This window comes from Pristiophorus japonicus, chromosome 6 (genome assembly GCF_044704955.1).
Source record: "Pristiophorus japonicus isolate sPriJap1 chromosome 6, sPriJap1.hap1, whole genome shotgun sequence".
NCBI classification, from domain to species: domain Eukaryota; kingdom Metazoa; phylum Chordata; class Chondrichthyes; family Pristiophoridae; genus Pristiophorus; species Pristiophorus japonicus.
The window spans coordinates 237120288-237147973 of NC_091982.1; the positions used below are offsets into that span (position 1 = coordinate 237120288).

Below are 27686 nucleotides of genomic sequence, written 5' to 3' on the forward strand. Positions count from 1 at the left end.
ACACCTGGGAGTCCCTGGCCAAAGACCGCCCTAAGTGAAGGAAGTGCATCCGGGAGGACGCTGAGCACCTCGAGTCTCATCGCATAGAGCGTGCAGAAATCAAGCGTAGGCAGGGGAAAGAGTGTGCGACAAACCTGTCCCACCCACCCTTTCCCTCAACGACTGCCTGTCTCACCTGTGACAGGGACTGTGGTTCTCGTATTGGACTGTTCAGTCACCTAAGAACTCATTTTTAGAGTGCAAGCAAGTCTTCCTCGATTCCGAGGGTCTGCCTATGACTGATGATTACTGTTAGCCGTGGCTCAGTCTCAGAGTCAGAAGGTCATGGTTCAAGCCACAATCCAGAGACACCAGCACCTAATCTAGGCTGACGCTTCAGTGCAGTACTGCAGGACGGAGTGCTGCACTGTCGAAGGTGACTTCTTTCGGAGGGGACGTTAACCCGAGGCCCCGTCTGCTCTCAGGTGGACGTAAAAGGTTCTGTGGCATTATTTCGAAAAAGAGTTATCCCTGCTGTCCTGTCCAATATTTATCCCTCAATCAACATCACTAAAACAGATTATCTGGTCATTATCACAGTTGTTTGTGGGACCTTCCTGTATGAAAATTGGCTGCTGCATTTCCTACTTTATTACACTTCAAAGTACTTCATTGGCTGTAACGTGCTTTGGGATGTCCTGAATGAAGCTATCTAAATGAAATTATTACTTGCTTTTCTTTTTGATAAATGAGTTGTATAGGTGTATGAGGTTGTGTTTGGGGAAGTGAAGGTACGGGGAGGTGATTCAGAACAATCCATTGATTATTTGGCTGACCATATTAGAAGACAGTGTTTTTATAGTGTCTGCTCACATCTCTCAGACATATCAATGAATTACATTTATTTAAAGAAAGAAATTGCACACAAGGTGAGGAAGATTAATGCTGGGAATGGAATTCATCCTGTTTCAGACACCCAGCCTTGCAAGTGCGAGTTTGGAGGCAGGCCCGCTGTCAAAATGGCTGCGATTGACAGCAGGGCGGAAGCCCGCTCGAACCCGCTTCCTTGTGAATTTCCCAAGTGCCGGCTCTGCCTGCGGATTACAGACCCGGCACTAAGCGGTGTGTCAGGCAATTGAGATAGTTAAACTGCTTTTCGGCATTTTTCCAGGTCCTAACCATTTTACCAAGCTTTTTACGAGGTTCCTGTCCCTCGGGGATCATGTCAGGTAAGTGTGTCGGGTTCTCCGTGACTCTCTATTGCTTTGACTAGTTGACAGCTGCAGAAGTGGTATAAAAGCTGTTTCACAGCTGTCCAATTTTAGAAGCTGTAGCCTTTAGGATTTGAAATACGCTTTTCAGCTTTATGGAGATTTGAAGTGTTTGCAGTGAACTCTCTATCCAGTGTCACCTCCTTGGAGCAATCTATCTCACCAGTGACAGATCGCTTCTGCCATCTCAACTTCTGCTGCCATCTATTCCATTTCCTTGTAAAAATCTCACCTTGGTCCTCAGAATCTCACAACGGCCAGCCCCAACACCGTCACCAGGCACACCAGTAACACAAAGAACAACACCAACCTTCTCCGTAACCACCTGATGCTGCACAGGACCCAGGACATCAGCACCCGACCACATTGCTGCCCAGGACACCAGGGATGGCCTCACCATGGCCACATTTACTTCACTTGACGCTTTATACCCTGGCTGCCACATGATGCGCCAGGTTGGTACCACCCCACACTAGCGCCATAAAGCATCCCTACAATGCCCAAGCCATTCCTTTCACACTCATCACCATTGTAGGGGGTACCTTTATGTCTCACCATTCACTGCAACTCACTAAGCCACTTCCAAAGGTACCCACAAATCTGTCCAACAACGCAAAGTGTTGAAAATAAAGATTTCAATTTTGACACCACACCAACATAAACTATACATGAACATTGGCTAAAGGGCCCCAGTGCCTATCCTTGTGTGTTGTTAGTGGGTATGATTGGACGAGGATGAAGGTGAGTGTGAGGGGTGGCTGGTGAGGTGCAGATGTGAACATTTAGATAGAGACAGAGGGATGGATGGAGGTGCAAGGCAAGTTGGTGTGAGTAAGGATGTGCAGGAGTAGGGTAGGGAAGGCAGAGTGATGGGGATGTGATGAGTGACACAGCAGGATGAGGTTGGGTGTGGCTTTGCAGTAACGTTTCATGGTCCTTTCTGCGACATCCCTGCTTGTGCCCCCCTGTACAATGTGCTGTGTTGGTGTCCTGGGGAGGTCTCTTCCACCCATGGGAAGGGTAGAGAACCTATGCTGCTATGACTACCTCCATAAGCAGGGAGAGCCTAAATGCAGCCTGCACCCCTGTGCAGTGCTTGTCAGTGTTTGCAGCTCCTCAATGCTGCAGAACACTGAGAGCGCAACTGTCAAAATGTATATTCTAAAATTTTTTGAGGATGTAACTAGTAGAGTGGACAAGGGAGAACCAGTGGATGTGGTGTATTTGGACTTTCAAAAAGATTTTGACAAGGTCCCAAACAAGAGATTAGTGTGCAAAATTAAAGCACATGGTATTGGGGGTAATGTTTTGATGTGGATAGAGAACTGGTTGGCAGACAGGAAGCAAAGAGTAGAAATAAACGGGACCTTTTCAGAATGGCAGGCAGTGACTAATCGGGCACCGCAGGGCTCAGTGCTGGGACCCCAGCTATTTACAATATACATTAATGATTTAGATGAAGGAATTGAGTGTAATATCTTCAAGTTTGCAGATGACACTAAGCTGGGTGGCGGTGTGAGCTGTGAGGAGGATGCTTAAAGGCTGCAGGGTGACTTGGACAGGTTAGGTGAGTGGGCAAAATGCATGGCAGATGCAGTATAATGTGGATAACTGTGAGGTTATCCACTTTGGTGACAAAAACACTGAGGCTGAATATTATCTGAATGGTGACAGATTAGGAAAAGGAGAGGTGCAATGAGACCTGGGTGTCATGGTTCATCAGTCATTGAAAGTTGGCATGCAGGTACAGCAGGCGGTGAAGAAGGCAAATAGCATGTTGGCCTTCATAGCGAGAGGATTTGAATATAGGAGCAGGGAGGTCTTACTGCAGTTGTACAGGGCCTTGGTGAGGCCACACTTTGAATATTGTGTACAGTTTTGGTCTCCTAATCTGAGGAAGGATATTCTTGCTGTTGAGGAAGTGCAGCGAAGGTTACCAGACTGATTCCCGGGATGGCAGGACTGACATATGAAGAAAGACTGGATCGACGAGGCTTATATTCACTGGAATTTAGAAGAATGAGAGGGGATCTCATAGAAACATTTAAAATTCTGACGGGTTTAGACAGGTTAGATGCAGGAAGAATGTTCCCGATGTTGGGGAAGTCCAGAACCAGGGGTCACAGTCTAAGGATAAGGGGTAAGCCATTTAGGACCGAGATGAGGAGAAATTTCTTCACTCAGAGAGTTGTTAACCTGTGGAAATCTCTACCACAGAAAGTTGTTGAGGCCAGTTCATTAGATATATTCAAAAGAGAGTTAGATGTGGCCCTTATGGCTAAAGGGATCAAGGGGTATAGGGAGAAAGCAGGAATGGGGTACTGAAGTTGCACGATCAGCCATGATCATATTGAATGGTGGTGCAGGCTCGAAGGGCCAAATGGCCTACTCCTGCACCTATTTTCTATGTTTCTAGGTTTCTATGTCCCTTAAAGGCAACTGGCTGATGACACGTCATCAGATGACGTCATCAGACCCTCTTCCTTTTAATTGGCCGGAAACCTCACATGGCGGGTTTAACAAGCTCTATCAGGGGAAAGTCGTGGGGGAATCTGGCATGGAGCCAGGAGTGGGGTCGCCGTCCACCTCGGACATCGCCCGCCTCTCTCCCCCTCGATAGGAAACATCGAGCCCCCAGTATCAGCATCAAACACACCTGGGTCAAGTAAATCAAAACCAGATACAGCGTAAAGACCCTCGACTCTGTAGTAACAACGTGCTTTAGCCCTAACCCAAGAACACCCCAACCCCTCTCGCACACTGTGGCATTATACTCAAATTCTCTTGTAATAAAAGCCAACACACCAGTTGCTTTCCTAATTGCTTGCTGTACCTGCATGTTAACTTTCAGTGATTCATGTACAAGGACACCCAGGTCCCTCTGAACACCAACACTTCCCAATCTCTCACCATTTAAAATATACTCTGCTTCTCTATTTTACCTACCAAAGTGGGTAACTTCACATTTCTCCACATTATATTCCATTTGCCGTGTTAGTCTAATAGTAGTAGTGACTGACGCAATCAGCACGCAATCAGGTTCCCTCTGCTTGCTATCACTTTAATTCAAACTCTAATGTTAAATGGTGCCGGTGAGTTGAACACATCAATGTTTCCAGTAATTTCCTTCACTCCCTGGCAGAGCGAAGAGAAGTAGAGCAACGGCACTGTTAAACACGCTGCTGATTAGATTATAGTACCGACAGGGGAGAATCTAACAGAGAAAGGGGGAACCACAAATCACTTGCCCCAATTATCACTGTGATGTATTATCACATGGTTTGTCACATGGTTTGGTATGAGCATGCTCGGTTCGCTTCTGGCCTAATAAAGCAAGTACATGTACGAGCAACTCATGATGTCTCTATCCTACCCACATATGTTACATCTTGGCGACGAGGATGAGCTCCCAAAGCCATTTCTGGGGATCATGGAAGAACGCAGTGTTCAACCTTCGAGGGACGTTTAAGTTGAATTTGGGACACATAACCTGAATTTTTGCGGCGCTTTACCGTTAATGCTCACGCAGAATCGCCTGTGCCTCGCCTTCGCATCTATGTTTACACAGCAACAGCGGCGTTGATTCCCACATGTACACAGGTAGCTTACACTGTTTGACGGGATCGGGACAAACATTGTCGTCCCGACGGGATTCATCGGAAGGCTCGGCACATATGACGTGAACCATTCAGTTCTGACATTGAGCAGATGGTGATGTTTTTTCGGGCCAATTACAATCACCTTCCCCTTGGACTGTGCTGATACATTGCAAGCGATTCAGCATTCAAGGTGAGCATGGAAAGCCAGGATTTAATTAGATACATGGCCCTCAACAACCATCGGCAGTTATTGCAACTCAGATAACCAGTGCCGAGCGTGCTGCAGACTGCTTTACATCATGTGAGCCGCCCATCTCCAGATGCAAGTGGAAGCCATTTTGAAAATCATTCCACTGGGACGATTATTGAATGGGCAAAGAACACATGGAACAGACTGCCGGGGGCGGGGGGGAGAGGGTAACGGAAGGAAAAACAACCTTGTAATCCTTTAACATAGAAACATAGAAACATAGAAAATAGGTGCAGGAGTAGGCCATCTGGCCCTTCGAGCCTGCACCACCATTCAATAAGATCATGGCTGATCATTCCTTCAGTACCCCGTTCCTGCTTTCTCTCCATACTCCTTGATCTCTTTAGCCATAAGGGCCATATCTAACTCCCTCTTGAATATATCCAATTACCTGGCATCAACAACTCTCTGCGGTAGGGAATTCCACAGGTTAACAACTCTCTGAGTGAAGAAGTTTCTCCTCATCTCAGTCCTAAATGCCTTACCCCTTATCCTAAGATGATGTCCCCTGGTTCTGGACTTCCCCAACATCGGGAACATTCTTCTTGCATCTAACCTGTCCAGTCCCGTCAGAATTTTATATGTTTCTATGAGATCCCCTCTCATCCTTCTAAACTCCAGTGAATACAGGCCCAATCGATCCAGTCTCAACATAAGAACATAAGAACATAAGAATTCAGAACAGGAGTAGGCCATCTAGCCCCTCAAGCCTGCTCCGCCATTCAACAAGATCATGGCTGATCTGACCGTGGACTCAGCTCCACTTACCCGCCCGCTCCCCGTAACCCTTAATTCCCTTATTGGTTAAAAATCTATCTATCCGTGACTTGAATACATTCAATGAGCTAGCCTCAACTGCTTCCTTGGGCAGAGAATTCCACAGATTCACAACCCTCTGGGAGAAGAAATTCCTTCTCATCTCGGTTTTAAATTAGCTCCTCCGTATTTTGAGGCTGTGCCCCCTAGTTCTAGTCTCCCCTACCAGTGGAAACAACCTCTCTGCCTCTATCTTGTCTATCCCTTTCATTATTTTAAATGTTTCTTTAAGATCACCCCTCATCCTTCTGAACTCTCTCCTCATATGTCAGTCCTGCCATCCCAGGAATCAGTCTGGTGAACCTTCGCTGCACTCCCTCAATAACAAGAATGTCCTTCCTCAGATTAGGAGACCAAAACTAAGAATCGGCTAGGGGAGGGAAGGATGGAGGAAGAGGAGGGCTGCAGGATTTTTCTCCATGAGCAAGGAAGAGTCATATGGCCTTCCTCATCAATATTGGTCTTGTGATCTGAGAGTGCCGCTGAGGTATTTCATCTTCAGCCTCATATCTTGAATATCTTACTATCAATGACTTCAGTTGAAATCACCCACCTCGTAATTCTTAGGACTTCAGGTCCAGGTCACACTGATGTCCTCTGCTGTTCGGTGATGTTAACGTTTCTTCTGTTCGCTTTCAGCTCTCGGACGTGCTGGTCAACATGGATGGTCCCCTCGCGAGATGCTGACCAAGGAGCAGATTGTACTAAGTGAAGGATAGCGTTTGCTGGAAAAGAGGCAGCAGGAAATAATTTAGATATTTCAAATAAGATCATACCGCTGACTTCTGCTTCTCGGCTCCGTGGTTAGCAGGGGCACGTGTGGTGAAGGCCTAAAATGACATTCTATTACAATAACAGTGTGATGAAGTCATGGCTTAGTGGTAACAGTCTTGCCTCTGAGTCAGAAGGTTGTGGATTTAAGCCCCACTCAGGGACTTAAGCAGAAAATCTATGGCTGACACGCTAATGCAGTACCGAGGGAGTGCTGCACTGTCGGGCATGCTATGCTGCCTTTTGGACGAAATGTTAAACCGAGGAACCGCCTGCCCTCTTAGGTGGACATAAAAATTCCCATTGCACTATTTCAAAAAAAGAGCAGGGGAATTCTCACCAGTGTCCTGGCCAATATTTGGCCCCGATTTTCCACCTTCACGATTTTTGCCGCCACGTACGATAACGTATGTTTCCCCCCCCGCCGTTTGCGCTAAAAAACAACGGTACTTTCCACAAAGCAGACGTTATTTTTAGTGCCGCGCTCCCTGAAGACAATTTTGGAGGCGGAGCTTGTAGTGTGCGTTGAAAAATCACTGCACATGTGCTGGGAAAAAAACATCACATATATGTCAGAGAAAGGGAATCATGTTGCAAAAAAGCAGACATGAACAAAATAGAATAACTCCTTATGCCGCCTAACTTGATGCATCCTGCACAAGGTCAGGTTAGAGATTATGTTGAACGGTTCAGTAAACTATCAATTTCCCCCCACCGCCACTAATTCTAGCAGGAACAGCTTGATGTGGTGATGTGTTGATCACGTTTCATGGAAAAGTTTGAGAACATTAAATTGATCTACCCATTGTTTAACAAGCATATTAATGGCATCCAGCTTTGCTGTGGTGTGCAGAAAGTCATTTAAAGTTTAAAAAGCCCCTTTCATGAATGGAATCAATGGCAGGCTTTTGGGAGTGGTGGAGGCCGTCATATAAGAACTTTAATAAGGGCATTTAAAGATATAAAAGTTAATCTAGTGAATACATGTGTTATAAAATATGTAGTTAAAAAAAATAAGTTTAAATCTTGCAGAGACAAGTTTTTTTTAATTGTATGCCTCTTCAGCTGCTCTGCTGTTACAAGGGTCCAAGGATTGCATTTTCCTATCATCCATCCCCACCTCGCCCCGGATCAAGCTGCCATAAGTATTTCAATTAGCACAGCCCCAGAAAATGTAATGAAATCCGCAGCGGGGAGACCATTGGGCCTGGGATTGGCCGGGAGCAGGGGAGGCCATTCTTCCCGGGATTGGCCGGGAGCAAAGGAGGCCATTGGCCCTGGGATTGGTCGGGAGCGGGGGAGGCCATTGGGCCTGGGATTGGCCGGGAGCAGGGGAGGCCATTCTTCCCGGGATTGGCCGGGAGCGGGGGAGGCCATTGGGCCCAGGATTGACCAGGAACGGGGGAGGCCATTGGGCCCCGGATTGGTCGGGAGCGGAGGAAGCCATTGGGCCCGGGATTGGTTGGGAGCGGAGGAGGCCATTGTGCCCGGGATTAGTTGAGAGCGGGGGAGGCCATTGGGCCCGGGATTGGCCGGGAAAGGGTTAGGCCATTGGACCCGGGATTGGCCGGGAGTGAGGGAGCTCATTGGACCTGGGATTGGTCGGGAGCGGGGGAGGCCATTGGGCCCGGGATTAGCCGGGAGTGGGGGAGGTCATTGGACCCGGGATTGGCCGGGAGCGGGGGAGGCCATTGGGCCCGGGATTAGCCGGGAGCGGGGGAGGTCATTGGACCCGGGATTGGCTGGGAGTGGGGGAGGTCATTGGGCCTGGGATTGGCTGGGAGTGGGGGAGGCCATTGGGCCCGGGATTGGTTGGGAGTGGGACAGGCCATTGGGCCCGGGATTGGCTGGGAGCGGGGGAGGTCATTGGACCTGGGATTGGCTGGGAGTGGAGGAGGTCATTGGGCCTGGGATTGGCCGGGAGCGAGGGAGGCCATTGGGCCCGGGATTGGCTGGGAGTGGGGAAGGCCATTGGGCCCGGGATTGGCTGGGAGCGGGGGAGGCCTTGGGCCCGGGATTGGCTGGGAGCGGGGAAGGCCATTGGGCCCGGGATTGGTCGGGAGTGGGGGAGGTCATTGGGCCCGGCATTGGTCGGGAGTGGGGGAAGTCATTGGGCCCGGGATTGGCATGGAGTGGGGTGGGGGGAGGGAATTCGGCCTGGGATTTCAGCAGGCCAGCACCGATTTCCTTAACTTAAGGTAGGCTTTTTTACAACGGTACCTAAGGTCTCTCTGCACCGTTTTGAAAAATATCTTTGTTGGGGAAACTGGCATAAATGGCCAGAAATGGTGCGGAATCCCTGTTCAACGCGGACTAGCGCCAAAATAACTGGTGTCAAAAAATCTGGTGCTGACAGTCAATACTATGTGGAAAATTGCAAATTACCGATTACGGCAACAAAACAAATCGGCAGCCACCAAAAAAAGGGCACCCAATGACAGCGAAGATAGCCCCCAATTATCCCTCAACCAACATCACTACAAAATAACAGGTTATCTGGTCATAATCACATTGCTGTTTGTGGGACCTTGGTGTGCACAAATTGGCTGCTGTGTGCCTTACATTGCAACAGTGACAAATATTGGCCAAGACCTTGGGAGAAATCACTAGCTCTTTTTCAAAATAGTGCCATGGGATCTAGATTTTTGTGTTAATTTTTAAAAATTCATTCACAGGATGTGGGCATCACTGGCAAGGCCAGCATTTATACCCATCCCTAATTGCCCATGAGTAGGTGGTGGTGAGCTGCCTTCTTTGTAGCATTTTGGTACAACTGGGGACAGTTGAGAGTCAACCACATTGCTGTGGGGTTGGAGTGCACAACTAAGCCCAGCCCAGGTAAGGGCAGCAGATTAGCTCAGGCTTCTGGGTTATTAGTCCAGTGACTTAACCACTGTGCTAATGTTCCCTGAACTGGTGTTTGAACCCACAACTGTGCCTCAGATGCCAAATGCTATCAACTGTGACATGGCTGACACCTGATGAGCAATGAATCCAGTTTTGTGTAATTTCCTATACCATCATCAAATGCAGAACTCGTGGGTAAGGTCTGAAAGTCACTCCTTGTCCAAATGAAAAAAAAAGATTTTGCAATATTTTAAACAGGAAGGAATTCATTTTTACAAATTATTCCACCAGATCACTGAGTGAACTATCATTTGATTTATATTTTTAAGCAGAAATATTCTTCTGACATTGAGTCATGAAGAAAATGCTCCAATGTAGAGAGCAATGGGGTTGCGGTTATTCTGGACAGAGGCCCATTCACCATTCAGTGCAGTGGCTTGAAGTGTCAATGGACTGCACCAGACGGGTGTGACATGCGTTGATGTCTGTGACTCCCACACAACCGCAATGCCAACTTCCACTGCGTTGCTGTGGGGACCTGCTGAACGTTGGCCAAATGCTTCCTCATCGGAACGTCAGAAAGAGTGTCACCCCAGATTGTTCTCGGACAGAGTGCAAGCAATGGGTTCCTCGTTTAAATTGAGATCCGGTCGGCCAGTTCTGGTCGATGTTGACGGTCCCGTGGGCAAATTGAAGACAAGCAGGGAGTTTTTTTTTGGTACCTTGGCCAACATACCTTGAATCAAAACTACCAAAAGCTAATTAAATTATCATTCATCTCACTGGGCCATTAATAGAATCATAGAACCATGCAGCACAGAAGGAGACCATTCGGCCCATCGTGTCTGTGCCGGCCCTTTGAGAAAGCTACCAGTTTGTCCCACTGCCCTGCTCTTTCCCCATAGCCCTGTAAATGTTTCCTTTTCAAGTATATATACTGTTATATATGTTAACTGGGTTTTACTTGCCACCAGAGGGCGCGACTGTCGGAGTCCTAATGGTCACTGGCAGACACGTGCAAGCCGTGCATATAATGTTGGCAGCCATGTTGAATTATCACTTTGAGAATAAATACATTGGAGTAAGGTCATGCCTAAACTAGCTCACTGTACTTAGCCTCGTGGAGTTATTTGATACGTAACATATACAGTTCCCTTTTGAAAGTTACTACTGAATTTGCTTTCACCACCCTTTCAGGCAGCGCTTTCCAGATCATAACAACTCGCTGTGTAAAAAAAAATCTCCTCCTCCTGCTGGTTCCTCTGCTAATTATCATAAATTTGTGTCCTCTGGTTACTGACCCACTCACCAGAAGAAACAGTTTCTCTCTATTCCATCAAAACCCTTCATAATAGCAATTGTCGACATAAGAACAAGAACTTTATAAAAATCATCGGTTAGGCCTCAGCTGCAGTATTGTGGACAATTCTGGGCATCACACTTTAGAAAGAGAAAGAGCACCACATTTAAAAAGTACTTGGATGTGCACTTGAAGTGCCGTAAACTACAGGGCTACGGACCAAGAGCGGGAAAGTGAGATTAGGCCGGATAGCTATTTGTCGGCCGGCACGGACACGATGGGCCAAAATGGTCTCCTCCCGTGCTGTAAATTTCTATGATTCTATGCAGAGGAGGTTTACCAGGATGCTACCAGGGATGAGGGATTTCAGTTATGAGGAGAGGTTGGAAAGGTCAGTTCGGTTTTGGTGGAGTAAATAGAGAAAAACTATTCCCTCAGGCGCGTGGGTCAATAACCAGAGGCCACAGGTTCAAAATCATTGGCAAAAGATCTAGAGGGGAGATGGGGAGAAATGTTTTCACTCAGGGAGTTGTGGGGATCTGGAACGCTCGACCTGAAAAGGTGGTGGGAACTGATTCCATCAATAATGTTAATAGGGAGTTGGACAGGTGCTGGAGGGTGAGGAGCTTACAGGGTTACGGGCAAAAAGCGGGGATTTGGGACTATCAAAGAGCCGGCATCGGCACGATGGGCTGAATGGCCTCCTTCTGTGCTGTAAGTTTCTTTGATTCTGTGTGAAGGTGTTCAGACATTTCAATGTGGCGGCAATAATACAATATTTTAAATTCACTTAGTTATGCATGGTGTGTGGCTTGGGAGACAAATAATTTGGCGAAAAATAACCTTAAAAGAAAAAGGCCCCATTTTGTTCTGTCAACGTAGGAGCATGCGCCTATCTAACTGGTCCCAGTGCCTAGGAAATTTCATATCCCACATAGGTTGAGTAGGTTGGGCCTATACACATTGGAGTTCAGAAGAATGAGAGGTGACCTTATTGAGACATATAAGATAATGAGGGGGCTCGACAAGGTGGATGCAGAGTAGATATTTCCACTCATAGAGGAAACTAAAATTAGGGGACATAGTCCCAGAACAAGGGGCCGTCCATTTAAAACTGAGATGAGGAGGAATTTCTTCTCTCAGAGGGTTGTAAATCTGTGGAATTTGCTGCCTCAGAGAGCTGTGGAGGCTGGGTCATTGAATATATTTAAAGAGGAGATAGACAGATTTTTGAGCGATAAGGGAGTAAAGGGTTATGAGGAGCGGGCAGGGATGTGGAGCTGAGTCCATGATCAGATCAGCTGTGATATTATTGAATGGTGGAGCAGGCTCGAGAGGCCGAATGGCTTACTCCTGCTCCTATTTCTTATGTTCTTATGTTAAAATACATCTCATAACCCTCTATCAAATTTCACAGCAGGCACTTATTTGACTATCTCTCGAATTTGCCTCCACTATCTCCTTTCACACATTCACCACCCTATGCAGAATGTGGTGACCTCTTTTTAACCTCTCTGATGTTTATGTTTTCTACGCCCTTTACAATCTTTTCACGTTTTTTATAAGATCCTCCCCCGCCCCGCAAGGTCCCTTTTCTTCATTGTAAACACTCCCAGCTCCTACAGCCTCTCCACATAACTCAGGTACCTAGTTCCAGCTGCCAACTAACTGTTGCAATCTTGCTTTCACATAATGCGCTTTACAGCCAATTAAGCAGTTTTGAAGTACAGTCACTGTTGTAATGGGAGTTAGTGCACACAAAAGTCCCCCAAACAGCAATGTGATAATGGCCAGATCAATTTGTTTCTTTACTGATGTTGGTTGAGGGGTAAATATTGGCCAGGACTCCGGGGAGAACTCCACTGCTCTTCTTCTTAGTGCTGTGAGATCTTTTACGCCCCCCCTGAGAGGGCAGACGGTAGCCTCGGTTTAACATCTCCTCTGAAAGACAGCACCTCTGACAGTGCAGTGCCCCCTCAGCACCGCACTGGGAGTCTCAGCCTAGAGCTTGTGCTCAAGTCTCTGCAGTGGCACTTGAACCCATGACCTTCCGACTCAGAGGCTGTTCGAGGTGAAACACAACAAAATAGTTTTGACACGAACATTTAAAATGGTGTTGCTGATTGTCCAGTTGCCTGGTGAGAACCTGTGAAGTCAGTTAACAGAATAAGCTGCAATGACGTGATCGGTGTTTCAGTCGCCCATGTTGTCAACTTAATTTAAGACTTATTGTAGGAACTCCCATGTGGCCTGGAACTAAGCAAGGCAGACAAGTACGTTCCCAGATCTGCTCCCCAGATTGTGCCTGAGTTACCCAAACTCAGCTAAAAGCCCCACTCAGATAAGCCCCACTAGCTTCCCCTGGGCTAGGAAGGGGAGAGATCAGCTGGGGCACCCACTCGCTTCCCCTGGGCTAGAAACATAGAAACATAGAAAATAGGGGCAGGAGTAGGCCATTCGGCCCTTCGAGCCTGCACCACCATTCGATATGATCATAGTTGATCATGCAACTTCAGTGCCCCATTCCTGCTTTCTCTCCATACTCCTTGATCCCTTTAGCCGTAAGGGCTACATCTAACGCCCTTTTGAATATATCTAATGAACTGGCCTCAACAACTTTCTGTAGAAGAGAATTCCACAGGTTCACAACTCTCTGAGTGAATACGTTTCTCCTCATCTCGGTCCTAAATGGCTTACCCCTTATCCTTAGACTGTGATCCCTGGTTCTGGGCTTCCCCAACATCGGGAACATTCTTCCTACATCTAACCTGTCCAATCCCGTCAGAATTTTATGTTTCTATGAGATCCCCTCTCATTCTTCTAAATTTCTAGGAAGGGGAGAGATCAGCTGGGGTCCCACTTGCGATGAATATCCAAGTGCTCCTGCTACAAAGTGCACGTTTTTAAATGTCACTTGGTCAGAGTTGGCTTTTTGCGGTGATGCTTCCCTTTGTTGAATTGCCTGATGACATTCACTTTTTAGCTTCGCATGTGAAAAATGGTTAATGAATGCGGCATCTCAGCAAGAGTAGAACTGCCAGAAGAGGCCAGAAAATGAGAGGGTATTGGGGAGAGGGACAAAAAGGCAAAAATTGGTGCTAACAGATCGATCTACACTTTGTTGCCCCACGAGACCATATTTTTGCCGAGTATCTCTGAAGTTTCAGGAAGTCCAGGGCAACCTTCAAGTACTGCTGACTACATGATACTAGACACTAAGCGTTCTGCGTGCAAATCAGACAGCTCAGCTAAAAAGCAAAAACTCACATCACAAAGCATTGCGATGAAGTTTTCGGTATGGGCGTTCTTTTGCCAAGGGGATAACTCCCCTGCTCTTCTTTGCAATAGTGCTGTGGAATCTTTTATGACCACCTGAGAGCACAGACGGGGCCTCGGTTTAACATCTCATCTGAAAGACGGTACCTCCAACAGTGTAGCACTCCCTCAGTGCTGCATGGGATGGCCCAGCTAATAATTAGGCCTCAACCAACATCACGAAAACAAATTAGCAATGGATTGACACCACACATAATTAAGCCCTGATGTTGTGTCAGAGCACAGAAAAGCCAGGAAAATCTGAAGCCAATCATTTTCATGTGGTTGTGTGTGGGAGCTTGCTGTGTGCAAATTGGCTGCCATGTTTTTTTTTATTCATTGACAGGATGTGGACATCACTGGCAAGGCCAGCATTTATTGCCGATCCCTAATTGCCCTTTGAGTGACTTGCGAGGGCAGTTAAGAATCAACCACGTTGCTGTGGGTCTGGAGTCACATGTCAGCCAGACCACGCAGATATCCTTCCCTAAAGGGCCTGAGTGAACCAGATGGGTTTTACAACCATCTGGTAGTTACATGGTCACACTAGCTTTTTATTCTAGATTTATTTAACTGAATTTAAATTCTCTAGCCATGGTACGATTGGAACTCTTGTCTCTCAGATTATTGGTCCAGGCCCCTGGATTACTGGACCATTAACATTACCACTATGCTCCGGTTCCTATTAGAAACCTAGAACATAGAAAATAGGTGCAGGAGTAGGCCATTCGGTCCTTCGAGCCTGCACTACCATTCAATACGATCATGGCTGATCATGCAACTTCAGTACCCCTTTCCTGCTTTTTCTCCATACTCTTTGATCCCTTTAGCTGTAAAGGCCACATCTAACTCCCTTTTGAATATATCTAATGAACTGGCCTCAACAACTTTCTGTGGTAGAGAATTCCACAGGTTCACAAATCTCTGAGTGAAGAAATTTCTCCTTATCTCGGTCCTAAATGGCTTACCCCTTATCCTTAGACTGTGATCCCTGGTTCTGGACTTCCCCAACATCGGGAACATTCTTCCTGCATCTAACCTGTCCAATCCCGTCAGAATTTTATATGTTTCTATGAGATCCCCTCTCATTTTTCAAAATTCCAGTGAATATAAGCCTAGTCGATCCAGTCTTTCTTCATATGTCAGTCCTGCCATCCCGGGAATCAGTCTGGTGAACCTTCGCTGCACTCCCTCAATAACAAGAATGTCCTTCCTCAGATTAGGAGACCAAAACTGTACACAATATTCAAGGTCTGACCTCACCAAGGCCCTGTACAACTGCATTGCAACAGGGACTGCACTTCAAAAGTACTTCAATGACTGTAAAGTGCTTTAGGACCTCAGCTATTTACATTATACATTAATGGTTTAGATGAAGGAATTGAGTGTAATATCTCGAAGTTTGCAGATGACACTAAGCTGGGTGGCGGTGTGAGCTGCGAGACGGATGCTAAGAGGCTGCAGGTTGACTTGGACAGGTTAGGTGAGTGGGCACATGCATGGCAGATGCAGTATAATGTGGTTAAATGTGAGGTTATCCACTTTGGTGGCAAAAACACTGAGGCAGAATATTATCTGAATGGCGGCAGGTTAGGAAAAGGGGAGGTGTAATGGTACATCAGTCGTTGAAAGTTGGCATGCAGGTACAGCAGGCTGTGAAGAAGGCAAATGGCATGTTGGCCTTCATAGCTAGGGGATTTGAGTATTGGAGCAGGGAGGTCTTCCAGGGCCTTGGTGATGCCTCACCTGGAATACTGTGTTCAGTTTTGGTCTCCTAATCTGAGGAAGGACGTTCTTGCTATTGAGGGGATGCAACGAAGGTTCAAAAGACTGATTGAGATGGCAGGACTGACATATGAGGAGAGACTGGATTGACTGGGCCTGTATTCACTGGAGTTTAGAAGAATGAGAGGGGATCTCATATAAACATATAAAATTCTGACGGGACTGGACAGGTTGGATGCAGGAAGGATGTTCCCAGTGTTGGGGAAGTCCGGAACTGGGGGTCACAGTCTAAGGATGAGGGGTAAGCCATTTAGGACCGAGATGAGGAGAAACTTCTTCACTCAGAGAGTTGTTAACCTGTGGAATTCCCTAATGCAGAGAGTTGTTGATGCCAGTTCATTGGATATATTGAAGAGGGAGTTAGATATGGCCCTTACAGCTAAAGGGATCAAGGGGTATGGAGAGAAAGCAGGAAAGGGGTACTGAGGGAATGATCAGCCATGATCGTATTGAATGGTGGTGCAGGCTCGAACGGCCGAATGGCCTACTCCTGCACCTATTTTCTATGTTGCTATGTTTCTATGTTTCTATGTTTCTAGGACGTCCAAAGGTCGGGAAAGGCACGATATAATTGCAAGTCTTTCTCTTTGTCTATATTAAGTAGCCTCACATAATGGTGCAGCCAAGTGTGATGTTACCAATGGATTGACGCCACACATAATTAAGCCCTGTTCTCGTGTCAGAGCACAGGAAAATCAGGAGAATTTGAAGCCTGTCGCTAATCGATATATCTGAGTAGACGCTCCAACAATTCATATAGCGCCTCTGGCATGGGAAAATGTCCCAAGGCCCTTGCAACAATCCCGGTCGGTGCGGCTGATGCTAGCTGTACTCTTAAAGCATTCTTTACCAGGACCTCGAGATTGTGACACTCCCGACCTCACTCGGCCTTCGCTTGCTCCCGCAGTCAAAGGTCCCTCAGAGGCCAAAGTTGGCGTCATCTAACCGTGAACCGCACTTCGTCTTGGCTCGGATGGTTCAAATCAAGAAATTTGCAGACGATACAAAAATTGGTTGTGTGGTTGACAGTGGGGAGGAAAACTTTAGACTGAGGAAGATATCGATGAACTGGTCAGCAGGGTGTAAAAGTGGCAAATGGAATTCAATCTGGGAAAAGTGTGAGGTAATGCATTTAGGGAGGGACAACAAGGCAAGGGAATACACAATAAATGGGAGGATACTTAGAGGTGTGGAGGAACAGAGGGACCTTGGAGTGTATGTCCACAGATCCTTAAAGATAGCAGGACAGGTCGATAAGTTAGTTAAAAAGGCATATGGATGCTTTCTTTTATTAGGTGAGGCATAGAATACAAGAGCAGGGAGGTTATGCTAGGACTGTATACAACACTATTTAGGCCACAGCTGGAGTACTGCATGCAGTTCTGGTCAGCACATTACAGGAAGGATGTGATTGCACCAGAGAGGGTACAGAGGAGATTTACAAGGATGTTGCCAGGACAGAAAACTTTAGCTATGGAGAAAGATTGGATATAGTGGGGTTGTTTTCCTTGGAACAGAGGAAGCTGAGGGGAAATTTAATTGAGGTTTATAAAATTATGAGGGGCCTAGATAGAGTGGATAGGAAGGACCTATTTCTCTTAGCAGTGGGGTCAATAACCAGGGGGCATAGATTTAAAGTAGTTCATAGAAGAATTAGAGGGGAGATAAGGAAGAACACTGGTGGGGGTCTAGAATTCACTGCCTGAAAGGGTGGTAGAGGCAGAAACCCTCACCCCATTTAAAAGGTACTTGGATATGCACTTAAAGAGCTATAACCTACAGGGCTACGGAACTAGTGCTGGAAGGTGGGATTAGGCTGGATAGCTCTTTTTCGAGCACAGACACGATGGGCCGAATGGCGTCCTTTTGTGTCGTAGTTTTCGATGATCTGCTCTCCCTCCTACACACCAGCTCGTTTCACTGCAAGTTTTGGCCTGTTGTCCAGTTTTCCCAATGTAAAATGTTCGAAGTAATCTTCACAATGCAATCTAACAGCTGGGAGGGTTTGTGTTGGAGCTGTGTCGATATCGAGCCATTTGTATGGAACCCTTCGCTCTGCTTATTTACCGTAACAGATAGCCCGTTCAAAATAACTGGGTCACAGCAAGCTGACAATGACGCACCATGCAATGTGGGTTAAATCCTTTGTTGCTTAAATTGCAATTTCAACACAAATCTTACACTTTCTGGGAAGGACAGAATATGACAAACTACAGGCTCCCAGAACATTGAATGGTGAGGAACACTGAGGTTTGGAAACAAAGACGACTTCACCTGAGCTTCGACATGAGAAACTGTCTTCACTGGTTGGGGGGGGTCAGTTGCCAATGGACACAGATTTCAGACAGTTGGCAAAAGAACCAGAGGGGGTGAAGAGCAGAACTTGTTACGATCTGGAACGCGAAAGGGTGGCGGAAGCAGATTCAATAGAAACTTTCAAATGAGAATTCGATATCTGCTTGAAAGGGAAAAATTTGCTGGGCTTTGGGGAAAGAGCAGGAGAGGGGGACTAATTGGATGGCTGTTTCAAAAAGCCGGCACAGGAACGATGGGCCGAATGGCCTCCTTCTCTGGTGTAAGATTCAATCATTCTATGATCAGTGTTAGCCACCAGCGGCCAGCAATCAGTAAAACAAGTTAATCAACAATAAAATCAGAAAATGCTGAAAATACTCAGCGGGTCGGGCAGCATCTGTGGAAAGAGAAACAGAGTTAACGTTTCAGGTTGATGACCTTTCGTCAGAATAGATGGCAAAAGGTCACCGACCCAAGTTCAAATATGCGGCCTACTTAACGTTACGGTATATTCAACACAGTGCAAAAAGACAACACTCACATTTCAGATTGTCTCCAAGTGAACAGATATGTTGGGCAGCAGCTGACTGACGTCTGCCCTGCTCCACATCGATTACAGCTCCACTTCCACCTCAGAATGGTTTTGCACCACTATTTATCTGAGTAATAGCAGTGTCGTCATCAGTGCAGTCTCCACCCACACAGCATCAGCACACACACAGCAACAGTTCTTAAGGTACACCATATCAAGAGTACCATATGCTGCAGGGAGCTGAAGGAAAACTAGTGAATTGTGAAAAAACACGCACTTAACATTCACAGCTCAGTGCCGAAAGCACAGACTGATTCATGTCCAGTACTAGCCAGACAGGCGATTCTTTTTCTTTCAGAGTTAAAACACATCGCTGAGTTATTCCTTATTGGCAGTAGATATCACGCAGGCTTGACCTCAAACTCCACGCATCATGATTAAAAAAAGTCACTCCATTTTGAGTCAAATTTACCAGCAGCGAAAATAAAACTGAGGCAGGTTCCAGACAAATAAGACGGGCAGTAAACAAAATTTCACAAGGCCTGCTGAGGAACGATACTTGCAGCTTTTCTTTACACGTTCTTCTCAGTTCAGTTTCACTCTTTTTAGCCTAATAAGGAATGACAGCTGTCGACGAATCTTACGCTGTTCTGTTCGCAGTTCAAGTTCTGCTTTTTAATTTCTCTGTGGCTTTTTCTTCATTTTTTAAACCTAGGCCTTGGATTGGTGGTGTGGGGGGAGAATCAGATTTATGTGTTAGTTGTGGCTACACTGGGAAGCAACCTTGCCTCTGATTCACTAGTTTGTGGGTTCAAGTCCCGCTCCATGAGACTGGAGCACAAAGTCCTGGCTGACATCCCAATGCTATACTGAGGGCACACAGTACTGAGGCAGTGCTTGACAACCCCAATGCAAAAAGAAAGAAAGACTTGCATTCATATAGCGCCTTTCACGACCACCGGACGTCTCAAAATGCTTTACAGCCAATGAAGTACTTTTGGAGTGCAGTCGCTGTTGTTATGTGGGAAATGTGACAGCCAACTTGTGCACAGCAAGCTCCCACAAAAAGCAATGTGATAATGACCAGTTAATCTATGTTTTTTTTGTTAGGTTGATTGAGGGATGAATATTGGCTAGGACACCGGGGATAACTCTCCTGCTCTTCTTCGAAATAGTGCCATGGGATCTTTTACGTACACTGGAGAGAGCAGGCATGGCCTGGGTTTAACATCTCATCTGAAAGACGGCACCTCCGACAGTGCAGCGCTCCCTCAGCAGTGCACTGAAGTGTCGGCCTAGATTTTTTTTTGCTCAAAGTCCCTGAAGTGGGACTTGAACTCACAACCTTCTGACTCAGAGGCGAGAGTGCTACCCACTGACACACCTCTGACACAATGCAGTGTTGAGGGAGTGCAGCATTGTCGGAGGTGCCGTCTTTCAGATGAGGCGTTGAACTGCAAGGAGATGTCTGGATGTAAAAGATCCCATAGCACTAATGTTCCTTTAAGCTATGCAGTGCTCTGGAACCCCCATGCAGATGGCTCACTGGCTTTTAAATGGGGAAACCAACGCATGCGCAGTATTTTGAACGGGCCGCGCTTCCCCGTAATGCACCCCAAAATAAAATTAAAGAAACTTAAGGCCACCGGACGTCCCAAAGTGCTTTACAGCCAATTAAGTACTTTTTGAAGTGTTGTCACTGTTGCAACATAGGAAGCATTGCGTGTTACCATTTCGAAGAAGAGCAGGGGAGTTCCCCCTGCTGCCCCCTCCAGGGAGCTAACCCTCAAACAACATCACTAAAAAGTAGGTTACCTGGTCATTATCACATTGCTCTTTGTGGGAGCTCGCTGTGGACAAATTGGCTGCTCTGTTTCTTACATTGCAACAGTGACCTGTAGGTAAAAAGGAACGTGCCTTTACCCTACGTTAACAGTGTTCGTGACTCCGGGAATGATAGACACATACACACAATGTCGGATTAACCATGGAGACCTTTATTTGTGTAACTAAAGTTAAATCCTACACCGAGGCAATGATTAAACTTAGTTAAATACAATTCAGCGCAACACATGCAGAGTCATCACCATCATAGGTGGTCCCTCGTTTCGAGGATGACTTGCTTCCACGCCAAAAAGGGATGAGTTCACAGTTGTTTCAATGAAGGATCCTGAACTACATCCTGAAGAGTGGAAGATGCCTGTGCGTGGATTTTTTTAACGTGTGATGGCCGTTGCACACCAGCCACCACATGGGCTTGACAGAGCTAGGTCTTGGTCCAGTGGAAAGTTTCCCTTCACTTCGCTTGAAAGGAGCAGTGTGGAGCCCGACCTGGCATTCTGCGCGGCCACCCTGACCTGCAAGGACCATCAGCAGGTCGGGGCCTTCAAAGGATCAGCATGGAGCGTACCACTTCAAGGTGCAGCGGGAGCCTGTTCAGGAGGGCGACGGCTGTGAAAAGGGCGACAGCATTGGACGTCACCAAGGTCCAGGTCGCTGGTTGGAGCGTGGGCAGGTACATACAGAGTAAATACCTCAGGGCTCCCTTTTCATGCAACCCAGACCCAAGTGCTGGTCGGACTTACCTTGTCCTGAGTGCCTCATCTCGGTGACACAACCAAGGGCTCGCTCTTGACTGCAAAAACGTATATCTCACGACTCTCATATTTATGTCCTGAATTACCAGATGGTCAATTGCGTGCTAATCTCGCTTGATCAGTGGCCCATCAGCCGAAGACTCCTTGTTTGTATTACGGGACTTTCAAGGTGTTTTATATGTAAACCTGTAAATACATTGTTTAACCACCAGAGGGTTCATCCCCTGCAGTCCCAAGGGATCCCACAATCCCTTGGGAGCATGTATACATAAGTAGGCCTCACAGGCTGGAGGGGCACTCTGGAGACCTGAATAAAGGACTACGGTCACTCGTTGCTTTGAGCTCACAGTATCTGGTCAGATTCTTTATGCAAGATATAACAACTGGCAACAAGATACAGATAATGAACCCCACTGCAACAATGCAGAGACCATGGGCATCCTGGAGGAATTTTCGGAGGGAGATGATTGGGAAACCTTCCTGGAGCGACTCGACCAATACTTCGTGGCCAATGAGCTGGAAGGAGAAGCAAACACTGCTAAATGAAGGGCGATCCTCATCACCATTTGCGGGGCACCAACGTATGGCCTCATGAAAAATCTGCTTGCTCCAGCGAAACGCACGGAGAAATCATATGATGGTTTGTGCGCACTGGCCTGGGAGCATCTTAGCCCAAAGGAAAGCATTCTGATGGCGAGGCACCGGTTCTACACGTACAAGAGGTCTGAAGGCCGGGAAGTGGCGAGCTACGTCGCCGAGCTAAGACGCCTTGCAGGACATTGCAAATTTGAAGGACACTTGGAGCACATGCTCAGGGACTTCTTTGTACTTGGCATTGGCCATGAAGTAATACTTAGCAAACTTTGGCGGTAGAGACCCCAACCTTGAGTAAAGCCATAGCGATAGCCCAGGAGTTCATCGCCACTAGTGACAATACTAAAACAAATCTCTCAGCAAATGAGTGCTGTTGCAATTACTGTGAACAAAATAACGCTGTTTTTGAATCGTAATGTACAGGGCAGGACTCACATGCCTGCAGCTGCACGTCTGCAGATGTCTCAGAGTCCACCATCAAAGGTGGTGAATGCAAGGCCATTAACATCTTGCTGGCGCTGTTGAGGTGATCATTGCTTCCTTTCATACCGCTTCAAAGGATACGTTTGCAAGGGCTGTGGAACAATGAGACACCTCCAATGTATATGCAAGCGAGCTGCAGAACCTGCTAATCCTGCAAATCACCATGTTGCAGAGGAGGACAGATCTGCAGCGGATCACGACGAACCTGAGCCTCAGACTGAGGAGGCAGAGGTATATGGGGTGCACACATTTACCACAAAGTATCCTCCGATAATGCTGAAGGTTGAATTAAATGGACTCCCAGTGTCAATGGAGCTAGACACGGGTGCGAGTCAGTCCATAATGAGCAAAAAGACTTTCGATAAATTGTGGTGCAGCAAGGCCTCAAGGTCAGTCCTGACTCCCATTCTGCGATCAGTTCCTATGGACTGGAGAATAGCTAATGTAACACCACTTTTTTAAAAAAGGAGGAAGAGAGAAAACGTAATTATAGATCAGTTAGCGGAAAATGTTGGAATCAATTATTAAAGATGAAATAGCAGTGCATTTGGAAAGCAGTGACAGGATCGGTCTAAGTCAGCATGGATTTATGAAAGGGAAATCATGCTTGACAAATCTTCTAGAATTTTTTGAGGATGTAACTAGTAGAGTGGACAAGGGAGAAGCAGTGGATGTGGTGTATTTGGACTTTCAAAAGGCTTTTGACAACGTCCCAAACAAGAGATTGTGTGCAAAATTAAAGCACATGGTATTGGGGGTAATGTACGGAAGTGGATAGAGAACTGGTTGGCAGACAGGAAGCAGAGAGTCAGGATAAATGAGTTCTTTTCAGAATGGCAGGCAGTGACAAATGGGATGCCTCAGGGCTCAGTGTTGGGACCCCAGCTATTTACAATATACATCAATGATTTAGATGAAGGAATTGAGTGTAATATCTCCGAGTTTGCAGATGACACTAAACTGGGTGGCAGTGTGAGCTGTGAGGAGGATGCTAAGAGGCTGCAGGGTGACTTGGACAGGTTAGGTGAGTGGGCAAATGCATGGCGATGCAGTATAATGTGGATAAATGTGAGGTTATCCACTTTGGGGGCAAAAACTCAAAGGCAGAATATTATCTGAATAGCGGCAGATTAGGAAAAGGGGAGGTGCAATGAGATCTGGGTGTCATGGTACATCAGTCATTGAAAGTTGGTATGCAGGTAGAGCAGGTGGTGAAGAAGGCAAATGGTATGTTGGCCTTCATAGCTAGGGGATTTGAGTATAGGAGCAGGGAGGTCTTACTGCAGTTGTACAGTGCCTTGGTGAGGCCTCGCCTGAAATATTGTGTTCAGTTTGGTCTCCTAATCTGTGGAAGGACGATCTTGCTATTGAAGGTAATATGTCCTTACTATAGAGTATAAATGCACATGAGGCCCATACTTGAGAGAAGGTCACTCTGTGACCAGTTACCTTTATTACCAAGACCTCAAGAGGCAAACGGTGGGTGGAGCTTCCCCTTTTATACCGGAAAGTCCAGGTTAGGAGTGTCTCCCACAAGTTCGCCCCCTGTGGTCAATGTTCTCAAAGTGTACAACTTAGGTCAGCTTATACATGGGTTACAATGACAGTTGAATACATAATAGAGGGAGTGCAGCGAAGGTTCACCAGACTGATTCCCGGGATGGCAGGACTGACATATGAGGAGAGACTGGATCGACTGGGCCTGTATTCACTGGAGTTTAGAAGGATGAGAGGGGATCTCATAGAAACGTATAAAATTCTGACGGGACTGGACAGGTTAAACGCAGGAAGAATGTTCCCGATGTTGGGGAAGTCCACAACCAGGGGACACAGTCTAAGGATAAGGGGTAAGCCATTTAGGACTGAGATAAGGAGAAACTTCTTCACTCAGAGAGTTGTTAACCTCTGGAATTCTCTACCACAGAGAGTTGTTGATGCCAGTTCGTTGGATGTATTCAAGAGGGAGTTAGATATGGCCCTTACGGCTAAAGGGATCAAGGGGTGGAGAGAAAGCAGGAAAGGAGTAGTGAGGTGAATGATCAGTCATGATCTTATTGCATGGTGGTGCAGGCTCGAAGGACCGAATGGCCTACTCCTGCATCTATTTTCTATGTTTCTATGTTTCTAAACTGAGATTGTACACAAAGGAACTGATTCCTGTAATCGGCAGTGCTACCGTAATGGTCTCCTATGATGGAGCGGTGCACAAATTACCACTCTAGGTGGTACTAGCGATGGCCACATGCTGCTCGGCAGGAGCTGGCTGGGAAAGACTGGGACAAAGTCCGAGCACTCTTGTCCGTCAACAACACTTCATGTGCCCACGTCTTAAACAAATTCCCCTCACTGTTCGAACCGGGTATCGGGAAGTTCCAAGGAGCAAAAGTGCAGAACCATTTGATTCCGGGGCATGACCCATCCATCACAGGATGAGAGCGGTACCTTACATGATGAGAGGGTGGAGATCGAGCTGGACCGGCTGCACCTAGAGGACATCATTTCGCCGATCGAATTCAATGAGTGGGCCAGTCCGATTGTTCCAGTCCTCAAGGAAGACGGCACCATCAGAATCTGTGATGATTACAAATTAACTATCAATCTTTTCTCCCTGCAGGATCAATACCTGCTACCAAAGGCAGATGACCTATTTGCGACGCTGGCGGGAGGAAAAACGTTCACGATGCTGGACTTGACCTCGGCCGAAATGACACAGGAGCTGGAGGAATCATCGAAGGGCTTCACCTGCATCAACATGCACAAAGGTCTCTTCATTTACTACAGATGCCTGTTTGGGATTCGTTCAGCCGCGGCGATATTCCAGAGGACCATGGAAAGCTTGCTGACGTCAGTCCCGTGCACCGTGGTCTTCCAGGACGACATCTTGGTTACAGGTCGGGACACCGTCGAGCACCTGCAGAACCTGGAGGAGGTTCTTAGTCAACTTAATCATGGGGCTCAGGTTAAAATGCTCGAAATGCATTTTCCTGGTGCCTGAAGTGGAGTTTCTGGCGAGAAGAATGGCGGCGTATGGCATCAGGCCCACCGATTCGAAGACAGAGGCAATCAAGAATGCACCGAGACTACAGAACATGATGGACTCCTGAACTACTTTGGTAACTTCTTACTGGGTCTTAGCACACTGTTAGAACAACTACACTCTTCGCTGCATAAAGGAGATGAATGGGTATGGCGTAAAAGCCAAGAAAATGCCTTTGAGAAAGCTAGAAAACTGTTATGCTCAAACAAATTGCTTGTGTTGTATGATCCATGTAAGCGTTTGGTGCTACCATGTGATACATCGTCATACGGTGTCGGGTGTGTATTGCAACAAGCTAATGAATCTGGGAAGTTGCAACCAGTTGCTTATGCATCCAGAAGTCTGTCTAAGGCTGAGAGGGCCTACAGCATGATCGAAAAAGAAGCGTTAGCGTGTGTTTATGGGGTAAAGAAAATGCATCAGTATCTGTTTGGGCTCAAATTTGAATTGGAAACCGACCATAAGCCACTTATATCCCTGTTTTCTGAAGTAAGGGGATAAACATGAATGCATCGGCCCGCATCCAGAGATGGGCGCTCACATTGTCCGCATTTAACTGCGCCATCCGCCACAGGCCAGGCACAGAAAACTGTGCCGATGCTCTCAGTAGGCTGCCATTGCCCACCACAGGGGTGGAGATGGCACAGCTCGTTGATTTAGTTATGGTAATGGAAGCATTCAAGAGTGAGCAATCACCTGTTACAGCCCGACAGATTAGAACCTGGACGAGCCAGGACCCCTTACTGCCCTTAGTGAAAAACTGTGTGATCCACGGGAGTTGGTCTAGTGTCCCATAAGAGATGCAGGAAGAAATAAAGCCGTACCAGCGGCGCAGAGATGAAATGTCCATACAGGCAGAATGCCTTCTGTGGGGTAATCGGGTAGTGATGCCAAAAGAGGGCAGGGACACTTTCATTAGTGATCTCCACAGTACCCAACCAGGCATTGTAATGATGAAAGCGTTAGCCAGATCCGACGTGTGGTGGCCCTGTATCGATGCGGCCTTAGAGTCCTGCGTGCACACATGTAACACATGTTCACAGTTAAGCAATGCACCCAGGGAGGCGCCACTAAGTTTATGGTCTTGGCCCTCCAAACCGTGGTCCAGCGTTCATGTCGACCAAGCAGGCCCATTCTTGGGAAAAATGTTCCTTGAGGTTGTAGATGTGTACTCCAAATGGATTGAATGTGAGATAATGTCGGCAAGCATGTCCGCTGCCACCATTGAAAGCTTGCGGGCCATGTTTTCCACGCATGGCCTGCTCAATGTCTTTGTGAGTGACAATGGGCCGTGTTTCACCTTTGCCGAGTTCAAAGAGTTCATGACCCGCAATGGGATCAAACATGTCACTTCTGCCCTGTTCAAACCAACATCCAATGGTCAGGCAGAGCGAGCAGTGCAAACAATCAAGCAGAGCTTGAAGAGGGTAACTGAAGGCTCACTGCAGCCTCGCCTATCCTGAGTCCTGCTTTATTCCCGCACAAGACCCCACTCGCTCACTGGGGCTCCCCCCCACTGAACTGCTCATGAAAAGGGCATTTAAGACAAGGCTCTCGTTAGTCCACCCTGACCTACACGAACAGGTAGAGAGCAAGCGGATTCAACAGAATACTTATCATGATCGAGCAAATGTGTCACGCAAAATCAAGATTAATGACCCTGCATTTGTGTTAAACTATGGACAAGGTCCCAAGTGGCTTCCCGATACTGTTGTGGCCAAAGAGGGGAGTAGGGTGTTTCAGGTCAAACTTTCAAATGGACTTACCTGCAGGAAACACTTGGACCAAACCAAACTCAGATTCACGGACTATCCAGAACAACCCACAATAAACTCTACCTTTGTCGACCCTCCAACACACACACAAGTGGTAACCGACCCAGCGGTTGACCACGAAGCAGAACCCATCACCTGCAACAGCCCAGCAGGACTCACCACATCCAGCAGCCCGGCAAGGCCAGCTGCGCAGCAGCTCAGCGAGGGCCCAACAAACGACTCACCAAAACCAGTATTTGCACCGAGATGATCAACCAGGGAAGGGAAGGCCCCAGATCGACTCACATTGTAAATAGTTACTTTATTGACTTGGGGTGACGGGAGTGTTGTTATATATGTAAACCCCGGTAAAGACTTTGTTTAACCACCAGAGGGCTCATCCTTTGGAGTCCCAAGGGATCCCGCAATCCCTTGGGAGCACCTGTACATAAGGAGACCTC

The 27686-nt window shown here is 47.1% G+C and overlaps 1 protein-coding gene across 3 annotated transcripts in view; it reads right to left on the bottom strand.

Moving 5' to 3' along the window:
* LOC139266004 (cysteinyl leukotriene receptor 1-like) overlaps window positions 1-18922 on the bottom strand; it is a 41619-nt gene extending 22697 nt beyond the window's left edge. Inside the window, exons 1-2 of one of the 3 annotated variants that reach the window (XR_011593670.1) lie at window positions 18770-18920; window positions 6469-6640 (exon numbers count right to left, since the gene is read on the bottom strand). The gene's annotated coding sequence lies outside the window, so the exon portion shown is untranslated. Of the gene's footprint in view, window positions 1-6468; window positions 6641-18769 lie in introns of all 3 variants that reach the window. The other 2 variants (XM_070883731.1, XM_070883730.1) reach the window with 2 other exon arrangements.
* Window positions 18923-27686: the final 8764 nt, after the last annotated feature.